This window comes from Zootoca vivipara, chromosome 12 (assembly GCF_965207765.1).
Source record: "Zootoca vivipara chromosome 12, rZooViv2.hap1.1, whole genome shotgun sequence".
NCBI classification, from domain to species: domain Eukaryota; kingdom Metazoa; phylum Chordata; class Lepidosauria; order Squamata; family Lacertidae; genus Zootoca; species Zootoca vivipara.
Window position 1 is genome coordinate 32,548,314 of NC_142595.1, and position 11,938 is coordinate 32,560,251.

Sequence of the window (11,938 nt, forward strand, 5' to 3'; positions counted from 1 at the left end):
CTTATCTTGTCCATCAGAACTTCCAATGCTAATATGAATAATAACGGAGATAGGGGGCACCCTTGCCTTGTTCCTTTCCTGATGTTTATTTCCTCTGATAGTGTGTTATTTATTATCAGTTTGGCCCTCTGCTTAGTGTAAATTGCTTCTATACTTTGTCTAAATTTCTCTCCCATATCTCTTCTTTCCATTATCTTTTTCATGAATTCCCAGGATATATTGTCGAACGCCTTTTCGGCGTCGACAAATATCAACGCTGCCTTTTTGTCAATTTTTAACTCTAGGTATTCAATAATAGGCCTTTTCATGGGACCTTTTCACCTCATTCACAGGAGAGTCAAATTCCTGAATGTTTTCAGGATAGGAAACCTGACTTACTTTTGTTAACTTTGTGAACTGGTCAATTGATTTTGCACACACACACTTCTTCTGTACTTAAAAGGAAAAGCAAGCCTTTGCCAACACATCCAAGAAAGATGGGTAACAGGTCATATTTATTAAACTAATGAGGTCCAGGCAGTGAGGTGGATTAATGGGAGGAATTCAACTTTCCCAGTTCCCAAGCCAGCTGCCTGCCACATGCTGTGCTTACACAACAAGTCCAAGGAAACCTCTTACACGTTACCATGTGCTTTCTGTGTGTGTGTACACACACACCAGATCTGCACCATGACCCATTGGCCAATGTTCACTCTGATGTTGCAAGACCCAAACACCCATTTTTCTGTAAAAAGGTAAAGATAAAGGGACCCCTGACAGTTAAGTCCAGTCTCAGACAACTCTGGGGTTGCGGCGCTCATCTCACTTTACAGGCCAAGGGAGCTGCCGTTTGTCCGCAGACAGTTTTTCCAGGTCATGTGGCCACCATGACTTAGCCACTTCTGGCGCAACAGAACAATGAAACCAGAGCAGCGCATGGAAATGCCATTTACCTTCCCGCTGGAGCAGTACCTATTTATCTACTTGCACATTTTGGCGTGCTTTCGAACTGCTAGGTTGGCAGGAATTCTTCTATAATTTTCCTTAATTGAGCCTCTAACAAGGTCCATACATTGCTCCCAGGGTGCATAGAGCCTTTAAGATGGTATGTAAACATTGAAAGTATTTTAAACTAGACAACTGAACCACTAAAGCTCTGGATAGAAAAATACAAATTACAGTCGTACCTTGGATCCCGAACACCTTGCGAGTTGAAAGTTTTGGCTCCTGAACGCTGCAAACCTGGAAGTGAGTGTTCTGGTTTCTGAATGTTCTTTGGAACCCGAACGTTTAACCTGGCTTCCGCAGCTTCTGATTGGCTGCAGGAGGCATTCGACCCCTCATTACATTCTAATACAATTTCTGAATTCAAGGAATGCATGTTAGCATCTGGGAATGGGGAGGAGGTTGCAAGCCATAGAGTATAGATGTCTGCTTGAATAGGAGAACAGGAAAGAACAATAAATTTGCCCAGTCTTTTCCCCACCCACTAGTTTGGTAGCCATGAAAGCCAGAACTACTCTGATAGTTTTTGCCATATGAAGCTGGCAGAGCTCTCCCCCCCCCCAATTAAGCTTTAATGGTGTTTTTTTTATTTTTATTATGCAACAGGAATACTTTCTTAACTTGAAATCACAATGTAACATTTTGGGTTTTTTTGTTGAACATATACCGTATTTTTCTGTCTATAAGATCGCCTATGTATAAGATGCTGCCTATCTGTGGGGATTCAGATTTAAGAAAATGGGGTGAGATGGCCCAGAGTATAAGACGCCCCCTAATTTTTGACATTATTATTAGGGGAAAACCTAGTCTTATGCATGGGAAAATATGGTCATTCTAAATCATAATAAAGAAAAACAAAGATATATCCTTATTCATTTGATTCATTGATACTCTAATAACCACTGGTTTCCTTCCCCTTCTTTCTTGGGTTTTTAAGAGTTCTTCATTGAATGCATATAGTCAGATGGCCATCATGGCTACTCTAGAGTAACTCCACTTGAGCCCAGTTTGTCTTTATAGACTTATATTGTGCAAGATATTTACAGTGCAGAGACAGCTTAAAACATGACCTCTCATTCCGAATCAGAATCCGGCAACGGCGTACGTCTGTTCTTACACCAGCAAAGTAGTCGGGGCACCCCCAAACGCCTCACCCTTGACCTGCGTCACGGTGCTCTCCTTAACTCTTGCGCCGGAAGGAGTGATGCCCTCTCAGTTTCCTCCATGAGCTTGCGGTGGCAGGGCTCTCCAGCATCCCTGAGCCCTGGCCTGCAACTCTCCGAATTTCTAACGAATTTCTACATAGGGTTGCTTCGACTTACGATTTTTTCCGTTTCCAATGCATTCCTATGGGAAATCGGGTTTCCAATGGTGTTTTTCGACTTACGAATTTTTGGACCTACGAAGGTGCCTTCAGAATGGATTAAATTGGTAAGTTGAGGCACCACTGTACACAATTGGTTCCGTAAGTCTGTACTTAACCTGAAGCGTACTTAACCTGAAGCGAACTTTCCCATTGAAAGTAATGGAAAGTGGATTAATCCATTCCAGATGGGTCCGTGGAGTACTCAACCTGAAGCGTACTTAACCTGCGGTGGCAGGGCTCTCCGGCATCCCTGAGCCCTGCCCTGCACCTCTCTGCCCCCGAGCTTTCCCATTGTTCCGCAAGCTGGTTTCGCTCTCCCTCCTGTAGGGAGTCACCCTTACACATATCATGATAAATCTAGGTTGTTGATAATCAGCTTTTTCCTCTACTATTTAATATTTCTCATTACAAGGGTTAATCTAAAGCAGTAAAAAAAAAAAAGTTCTCCACAGTGGTCTTTCTTTAAATATACTCCAGTCATTACTAAAAAATTTTTTTCTCTTGATCCCTTATCTTCCCTGTCAGTTTATGCATGGAAGCTGGCATAGTTTAAGTTGGTGTAACTTCTACTGGCAGAGGTAACCACTACTCCCAGTTTTGTTCAGGACTCTATGGGAAGTGCTACTATTGACATAGCAGATGAGTATGAGCCCTAGCTTTGAGGTTTTTATGATCAAACAGTATATAAATTTTATGCAATAAATAAATAAATACATTGGATGAGGGCATCATATGTCTGACTTATCCGACAATGCATTTAACTCAAACTTCTATGAATCCAAAGGTTTAAAAAGTCTGTGGAATTTATGAAACTCATGAAGAATTTGAAAAAGAGCCTTGAGGAAAGTGAGTTGGTATACGTACATAAAGCTCTTTCTTACAGCAACACATGATAATACAGTGGTACCTCTACTTATGAATTTAATGCGTTCCGAACGCACATTTGTAAGTCGGAAAAATTTGTAAGTCGAATCCCATAGGAATGCATTGGGAGAAAAAAATTGTAAGTCGAAGCAACCCTATCTAAAAATTCGTAAGTAGAAAGAATCCTATCTAAACCGCATCCAAGATGGCGGACGGAGCTCCATTCGTAAGTGGAAACATTTGTAAGTAGAGTTATTTGTAAGTAGAGGTACCACTGTACATTATATAAATGCAACAAACACCACTGTATCATAGGCAATAAACAAGACACAGACAAGTACATTCTTTAAGACTTTCTTCTTATTAGCAGGCCCCTGTCATTCAGCTCAGGCCTCAACAAAATAATGTAACATTTTGGAGAAAAGATACAGCCCAGCAGCCCAGCACTAGAGGTTAAGATAGAAAAGATCTCCACTGCTACCATGTATTTCCCTTTAGTGCTCAAGTAAGTTGGAACAAAAGATAACCAAACACTACAGAAGACCAGCATACTGAAAGTGATAAACTTGGCTTCATTGAAACTGTCAGGTAACTTCCTGGCAAAGAAAGCTACAGTGAAACTGACAGTGGCCAGGAAGCCCATGTAGCCAAGAACACAGTAAAACATAGACACAGACCCCTCATTACATTCTAGTATAATTTCATCAGACACAGAGTGCATGTCAACATCTGGGAATGGAGGATTGGTTGCCAGCCACACAAGGCAGGTGCCTGCTTGAATGACAGAACAGGAGATCACAATGGAATAGGCAAGGCTTTTCCCAATCCATTTCTTCACCCTCGATCCTGGCTTAGTGACCATGAAGCCAGGACAACTGTGATGGTTTTTGCCAGCACACAAGAAACAGCCACTGAGAAGATGATGCCAAAAGCAGTTTGCCGGAGGAGACATGTCACCTTCCAAGGTTTGCCAATGAATAGCAATGCACAAATGAAGCAGAGTAGGAGGGAGATAAGGAGAATGTAGGTGAGGTCTCGGTTGTTGGCTTTGACAATAGGGGTGTCATGGTGCTTCATAAAGGTCGCCAGGACCAGAGCTGTGATCAAACAAAATGAAAGAGACAAACAGGCTAAAGTGAACCCCAAAGGTTCTTCAAATGTCAGGTAACTTACATTCTTGGGAATACACAAATCTCTGTTTTTGTTTGGATAATTTTCATCTGTGCATTCATGACAATCACTCATATCTGGAAAAAAATAGTTATTTCCCTTTTATAAAAGTGGTACACATCTCAGCAAAGATTGATAGATGATGATAGATGATGATAGATGATGATGATTGATAGATAGATGATAGATAGATAGATAGATAGATAGATAGATAGGTGATAGATAGAGAGACAGACAGACAGACAGACAGACAGACAGATATACATAAATAAATAAATAAATAAATAGAGGCCCAGTTTTCTAATTGTAGATTTTTCAAGATAAAAGTTCATAATGAATTTATTATTTATATTTGACACTTATATTTAAAAGAATTGAGGTAGTTTATAGCCAGAAGAATAAATGAAGTATGTTCCACCTGTGCTGTTTGTGTGTGTAAAAGAGATATAGGGAGTAGACATCATCATTCTGAGAGCAGGAAGGTTCAATCCTGTTGTGTTCTGCTTCTTCACAAGGGCTCTGAGAAACCAACATTCGAATGATGTGTACATGCATTTGCTGGTATGCTTACAAGTATCCTCATGATCAGGAATGGGGCCTTATCAAGGCTTCCCTTCACAAGAAGACTTATAAACATGCTCCGGCAAATGCACTGACTAGTGGCTAGTGATATTTGGGGGGAGGGATATTGCATATGCCCAACTCCATATACGCGTTTGCCTTCATGTATCCCAGCTGAACACTGAATGATGGCTATTTGAATATGAGTAGTATTAGGAAGGGCACATGATTCCCCAGAGAAGTACAAATTATTTATTCTTCTTCAGGTTCACATCCAGTCCCAACAGAAGAAAACAAAAACAAGTTTGTATGCTATGTCAGGTTGGACCTAATCTTTGTACAGTCTATATTTCTTACCATCCTGGTCTGAAATCTTCCCTTCTGGACATGGGATGCAATCATAGCAGCAAAATGGCTCCCCCTCCTTCACTTTCTTGCTGGAACCAGGATGGCAACTCTCAGTACACACAGAAAGAGGTTGTGTCTAGTCACAAAAAAAAAAGACTTTTACTGGGCGTGCATACATCCATGGGATTTACTGTTCCATGGTTTCATCCTAAAATACTTTGCTACTCTTGGGATGAAAAGACCCTGATGTTGGGAAAGATTGAGGGCACTAGGAGAAGGGGACGACAGAGGACGAGATGGTTGGACAGTGTTCTCGAAGCTACGAACATGAGTTTGACCAAACTGCGGGAGGCAGTGCAAGACAGGAGTGCCTGGCGTGCTCTGGTCCATGGGGTCACGAAGAGTCGGACACGACTAAACGACTAAACAACAACAACAACAACTATTGGGATAAAACAGCTGAGGCCCATCATATATTCAAAATAAATAATCATTTTCAAGTGGTCTGTTGATATATGTTTCCATACATTTCTATTTATTGTGTTTCTATTCACATTCATTACCTTTTTTGGAGTCTGCCCTTATTTAGCAAATATTTAAGAGTACACACAAACACGCATACATACATACATACATACATACACAAAGACAGTGACTTTCTTCTCATTCAAGTATGAAAGAATAGCTACCAAATTGCTGACTGGTGAATCTTACCTGGTTAAACCAAATGTGCCATGTTATGGCATCTTCATTGATGATGAACGCTGGGCCTGGGTGAGCCTTGGGATCCATCCTCCCAACTTTCACTACAGGTTCGTCTCCAGAGTTAACCCAGTTGGTAACATCAAATCCAGCTACAAACTGTCTGTTATTGTCAAAGGAAACCATTTCCCCAAAGCTGTTGTTAAATGAGATACTTCTCAGGGAATGATGGAGCTGCATTGAAAGGGATACCAAAGAACATTTGTAGCAGTTGTCAAAATAAAGCAACCTCACAATGTAGGTCACAATCAAATGTCTTTGTTGTTGTTGCAGTTGTTTATTTTTTATTAAATTTTTATTCACTTTTTTATCATTACATGCATCTCATATCAATAACATTTATGTTACATAATTTACTCCCTCTCATCCTGGGCTTCCCCCAACTTCCACTTCTGGATGTAAGTATGGATGTAAGTATATATGACTTTTGACATGATTGAGAATCGCACAGCCAGGGATGGAGAACTTTGAATGCTAAAATCAGAATGTGGAAAATAGGAGAACAAGAAGAAGAAGTCAGGAACGAGATATGGAAGATATTCTCCAAGAGGTCCAGACTATAAGAAGCCCGAAAAAAATTAATAATTAATTATTTGGATTACAATTTGGTCTTTTTTATTTTAGTTTATTGTTTTTAATTGGATTATGATTATATGTTAATTGGCTGTTTTTATTGGAAAATTAATAAAAATTATTTTTAAAAAGGAAGAAAGTTGAACTTTTTTCCGCCATTCTGGATTGCAGGAGCTAGAATTAAGATGAAAATGTCAGATCACGAAGAATTTAGCAAACATTTTGTTTGTACATTAAACATTCCCTGTTTAGGGAAGTTTTTAATCTTTAAGAAATTAGTGTATTCTAATATTTCTGTTGGAAGCCGCCCAGAGTGGCTGCGGAAACCCAGCCAGATGGGCGGGGTATAAAAAATTTATTATTATTATTATTATTATTATTATTATTATTATATTTATCATCTATTATTTCACTCAAAATATTCTGCTCATCTACAAGAGAACTTTAAGTTCCTTACCTGCAATGAAAGTTGCTTTTGATGTTTCAGTCCTTCTTCCTCCACCAATGCACTTCGCTTGAGTCTAGTGAAGGACATTTTATGCAAAGCATGGGCCACAACATAGACAGCGTTGTAGATACTGTAGCTATGGCCAGTCATGCTCATTTCAAAAAAAGAATGTGGAAGGCTCCCCAGTTTCTCCTTCCCAGTGCAAAAGTCCCCCTTTTCCTCATCCAGAGCATGAATTGGAAATTCACAGCCAAAGGCACTTTGCCAGAAGTCCTTGATAAAACCATCTCCTGTCCTGCTGAAAGGATTTATGCTCTCAACAAACTCGTGAAACCATGGGACATCATTAGAGTGAATTCTGAAGGCGAGGGCACCGTAGAAGAGTTCATCATCCCATGACTTTTGATAAATAAATGAAGTATGTTCCACCTGTGCTGTTCCTATCCACACTTTACCTTTTAATTTACCTGACATATGTTCTTGTTGTGATATATATGGAAGAAATCTAAAAAATGCCAAGGAATAAGATTCCCCATAGGCAACTAATACATTGGCTTTGTTGCCCATTACTACATCATGTATTTTTTCTCCCTCTTCAAGCACATTCTTAATGTCAGCAACAAAAGTCAATATTGGAATTCTTTTTATGAAAGCAAAACAGACCCCATTCTGGGAAAACAGTGGAACTACAGTTTGCACAAATCTTTCTCCATCTGAGGTATCCATAACAACAAGCCCAATCCATGTCCACCCAAAATGCAGAAGTAAAGAAAGAATCCCTGTATACTGAATGGCTTCATTAGGGACCATCTGGTAGAAGGGAAGGCCTGGAGTTTTAACATTCATCACTGGAGCAGGGCTGTATGTTAGCTAAAGATAAATGGAAAGTGGAAATGGAAAATAAGATGCTTATATTTCTGCAGTAACTTATACCAATTGTCGTTATCATCAAACTGTAAATTAGATGTAGACTTGAAATTCTTTTTCTACATACATGAAGGGGTTGGGTGGCTACCCAACAAGCCATTCTCAGATGTTTTGCCTGACTCTAAATCTCTTCATTTGGATATGCCTAGTTATAAACCTTTGTTTATAAACAGTGGTGCCTCGCAAGACGAAAGAATTCATTCTGCGAGTCGCTTCGTTTTGTGATAATTTCATCTTGCGAAGTACTGTTTGCCATGACAAAAAACAAACAAAATGAAAAAAACCACCAAAAAACGTCGTCTTCCGAAGCGCGGCCATAGAAAACTTTGTCTTGCGAGTCACCAAAAACATCGCAAAACGCTTTCGTCTTGCGTTTTTTCGTTTTTTCATTGTGCGAGGCATTCATCTTGCGAGGTACCACTGTATAGTGTAAATATGATTCTATTAACAATGACTTCTTATAGAATCATAGAAGGGACCCCAAGGGTCTTATAGTCCTGCATTAAATAAAACATCCATGGCAGATGGTCATCCAACCTCAGCTTGAAAACTTACAATGAAGGAGAGTCCTTCATGTTAGCTTTGTTTAATGTTAGTGTGATGTTACCAACCCACCCACATACAGTTAGGAACTGGAATTTCATTTGCAGGTCAATGTCATGGTTCCAATATCATTTTCAAGTTGCTTGGTTGTCAAAACATTCTGGTTGCCTTCCACACACTGGGGCTCATATGGATAATATTATTTACTTTACTAGTTGTATATATAGCTGTACAGTATAGTATTTATACCCCTTGACTGATATATTTGGGCCACTCCAGCTACAACTCACTCCAAGACTAAACTAAAATCATGCTTTCACAATTTCTAGAATGCTCTTGTTCATTGATGGGGAAATTGTGGTTCTCCAGATGCTGTTGTACTTCAGCTTTCATCACCCAAACCATTCGTAATTGTAAGGCAGATATTGGGAGTCAGGATCCAACAACATCTAGAAGGCCTTAGTTTCCCCATCCCTGCTCTTGGTGAGTAGTACACAATGACACCCTCATTCAGTTAACTTTCTGTTCTTCAGATCAAATTCATTCTTCAGATCACAAAACTGAAGCTTGAATCATACAATGCTCATGATTAAATGAGAAGTCTGATTAAATATAAGATTGAGGCCTATATACTAATTACTAGACTACAACATGGCTTGCTTTGATTGTTTCATTGTTTCTAAGGCGTCCTTGAGAATGATGCTAGACTGTGAGCCTGTTTTGCGAAGAGAGTCATGCCAAGCTTCATGAGCAAAGAAGGTCAGTTTGCTTCTTTTAAAAAGCTTCTCAAGTAACTGTTGGCGACCTCATACTTTTAACATGATAGATGCAAGCCTCTGCTCCCAAGCCACAATACTTCTTCACATCCATGCAACCATCTTCCTTGTTTTCTTTACCTGCCTCCTCAAAATTTTACATTTCTAGGAAGCCTTTCAACTACCTATCCCTTAGTCCAAATGGCCAAAAGCTGCATTCTTACTAAGGTGCCGTGCACATAAATGGAACTTAATAATAATAATAATGGCAATGATATCAACACATACATACAACAATATCAACACACACACACACACACACACACACACACACCCTACCTGTGGAATCTTGTAAATATCCAAGGCATTTGCCACATGAAGGGAGATTTCGGAGTCCAGTCCCCCAATAACGGCTATTAGATTATTCTGAATATTGCATATGTAATTGGGGACAAATCTCTCCAGAGTTGAAGTAAGTAGTATAGTGGCATGATAGGTTGCCTTGGCATTGAAATAGCTGTCATAAATGTGGAAGCCCAAGGTGATATTGGGTAAGAGCTGAGGGCTTTCATTGATCTCCTTTACCGAGAAGGCCAAGGCCAGGATGTGTTGGTAATTATTAGGTACTATACTAGAATGATAGTTTCATTGTGTATCAGAAGGATATAAGAAGAACAAGAAGATGCCACTCTGATCTGCCTATTCATCACCAGGATTATTTCAGTATAGAGGCTTATTCAAATACAAATTACTGTACAAAAATATTAAACCGCTGACAATATCACTGTTTATCATAAAAAATGCAACACTGATACATCTCTGGTAAATTCCTATTTATAGTAGAATGCACTAAAATGATCCATGTGATTTAAATTAATTTGAAAATGTGATTTAATGCAGTCTCAAACATATCCGCTCTTTGCAATTGTGTTCTAATACAATACTCTTTCTACTGATAACATTCTTTCAGGATTCATCACCCAATGCCTTACCTTTTGCTCTTTTTATTTAACCCTTCATAGATAAGTATTTATACATATTTGTAACAAAATAAAAAAGTTTAATGAAACAGAATTGTACAAGATGATAAAATAAAAGAGGATGGAGGAACTAAAATGATAATTAAAGAATATTACATATGAAGAATTAAACTAAAGCAGTCACTTTCATTGGCTGATAGATTCCTATTATTGCAATCAAACTAAAGAAACAAATTTTGAAGCAAACTCATTTACCTTCTACATTAAAATTAAATCAGTGTCTCCTTCCCCTCTTTGTTTTGCGTTGATTTAATTGTATCAGCAATTTTACAATCTAACACCATAATTCACTACTGGGAGCCTGACACTCCAAAACTGTTCTCACTGCAATACCTCCCCTCCCAGTAAAAATGAAAAAGAAAAGAAAAGTGACAAAAGGAAAGGAAGGAAATGGATCTTTTAAATGGAAAAAAGGCAGCACTTCCTCACATTAAGTCTTCATTCAATGTTGGAGGTGGCTGTTCAGTGAAGTCTATTGAGCTAGAGACAATGAAACTCTGAGAAGCAATGAAACCAATGATGAATTCTCCATTCTGATAGTACTTGTGAACAGGCTGAGGTGGGTGCTGGACCCTGCACATACGAATGTGAGTTTCAGATGTTATATGGGGAAGCAGTACCAGCAGCAAAACCACTAATGCCATTATGCTCAGTAGTAATGCTCATTATTCTTCTATATTTGTAGGTTCTTCTTCTTTTTATCTATGATACTATCCAGAAGGAATGTGATTTTAATGGCCTGACCAGAACGTTCAGACAGTTTTCTAAGAATCCTGAAATCAAGATCTCTGAACGCAAATATCATTAATCATACCAAAGTTCTTGTTTCTAGTGCCTAAACCTTCCTCTGAATGCAAGAAGGTATATTTATGACATCCTTCACATGCAATATGATTTCTTGATTTTAATTTTAACTTCAATGCCTTAGGGCTTTTTTTTTTTTTACAAGCAGTAGAATCGATTACACTCTTTATGATAATTAATGGGTGAAGTAATTCCCAAGCCAAAGACAGGAGATTGTGGATTTGAAGAAGAAAATATTTATTGTGTGTTAGCAGAAGTTTTGAACTTATTTTATTTGAACAGAAATAATCATGGTGGGCTTGGACTGGCCTATGGCAAGGAAAGAACTATGGAAATCAGCATGTTTTTACATGAGTAGAATGTGTCCTTTTATTTAAAATGCATCTCTTGGTTATTTGTGGGGCATAGGAATTCGTTCATATTTTTTTTTCTTCAAAATATAGTCTGGCCCCCCACAAGGTCTGAGGGACAGTGGACCGGCCCCCTGCTGAAAAAGTTTACTGACCCCTGCTACAGAGGGTTGTCAACATAGCTGCCAAGTTATCCCTTTTTTAAGGGAAATTCCATTATGCTGAATAGGCTTCCTCGCGAGAAAAGGGAAAACTTGGCAGCTATGGTTGTCAATCCCTCCACTCAGATTGTTAGATAGAGCGTGATTGGTGCAGCTATGTTTCTTAGCACCATTGCAACTGATGCTGGTCACAATAATGAAAGCAGTTTCTGAAAATAATCCACCCATTTAAGTGTTCATGCATAAATTAATAAATAAATTAGGGTAAATCAGACTTCCTCA

General features: G+C 38.9%; 1 pseudogene; it reads right to left on the bottom strand.

Moving 5' to 3' along the window:
• Nucleotides 1-3,560: 3,560 nt before the first annotated feature.
• LOC118095444 (vomeronasal type-2 receptor 26-like) lies at nucleotides 3,561-10,985 on the bottom strand (annotated as a pseudogene).
• Nucleotides 10,986-11,938: the final 953 nt, after the last annotated feature.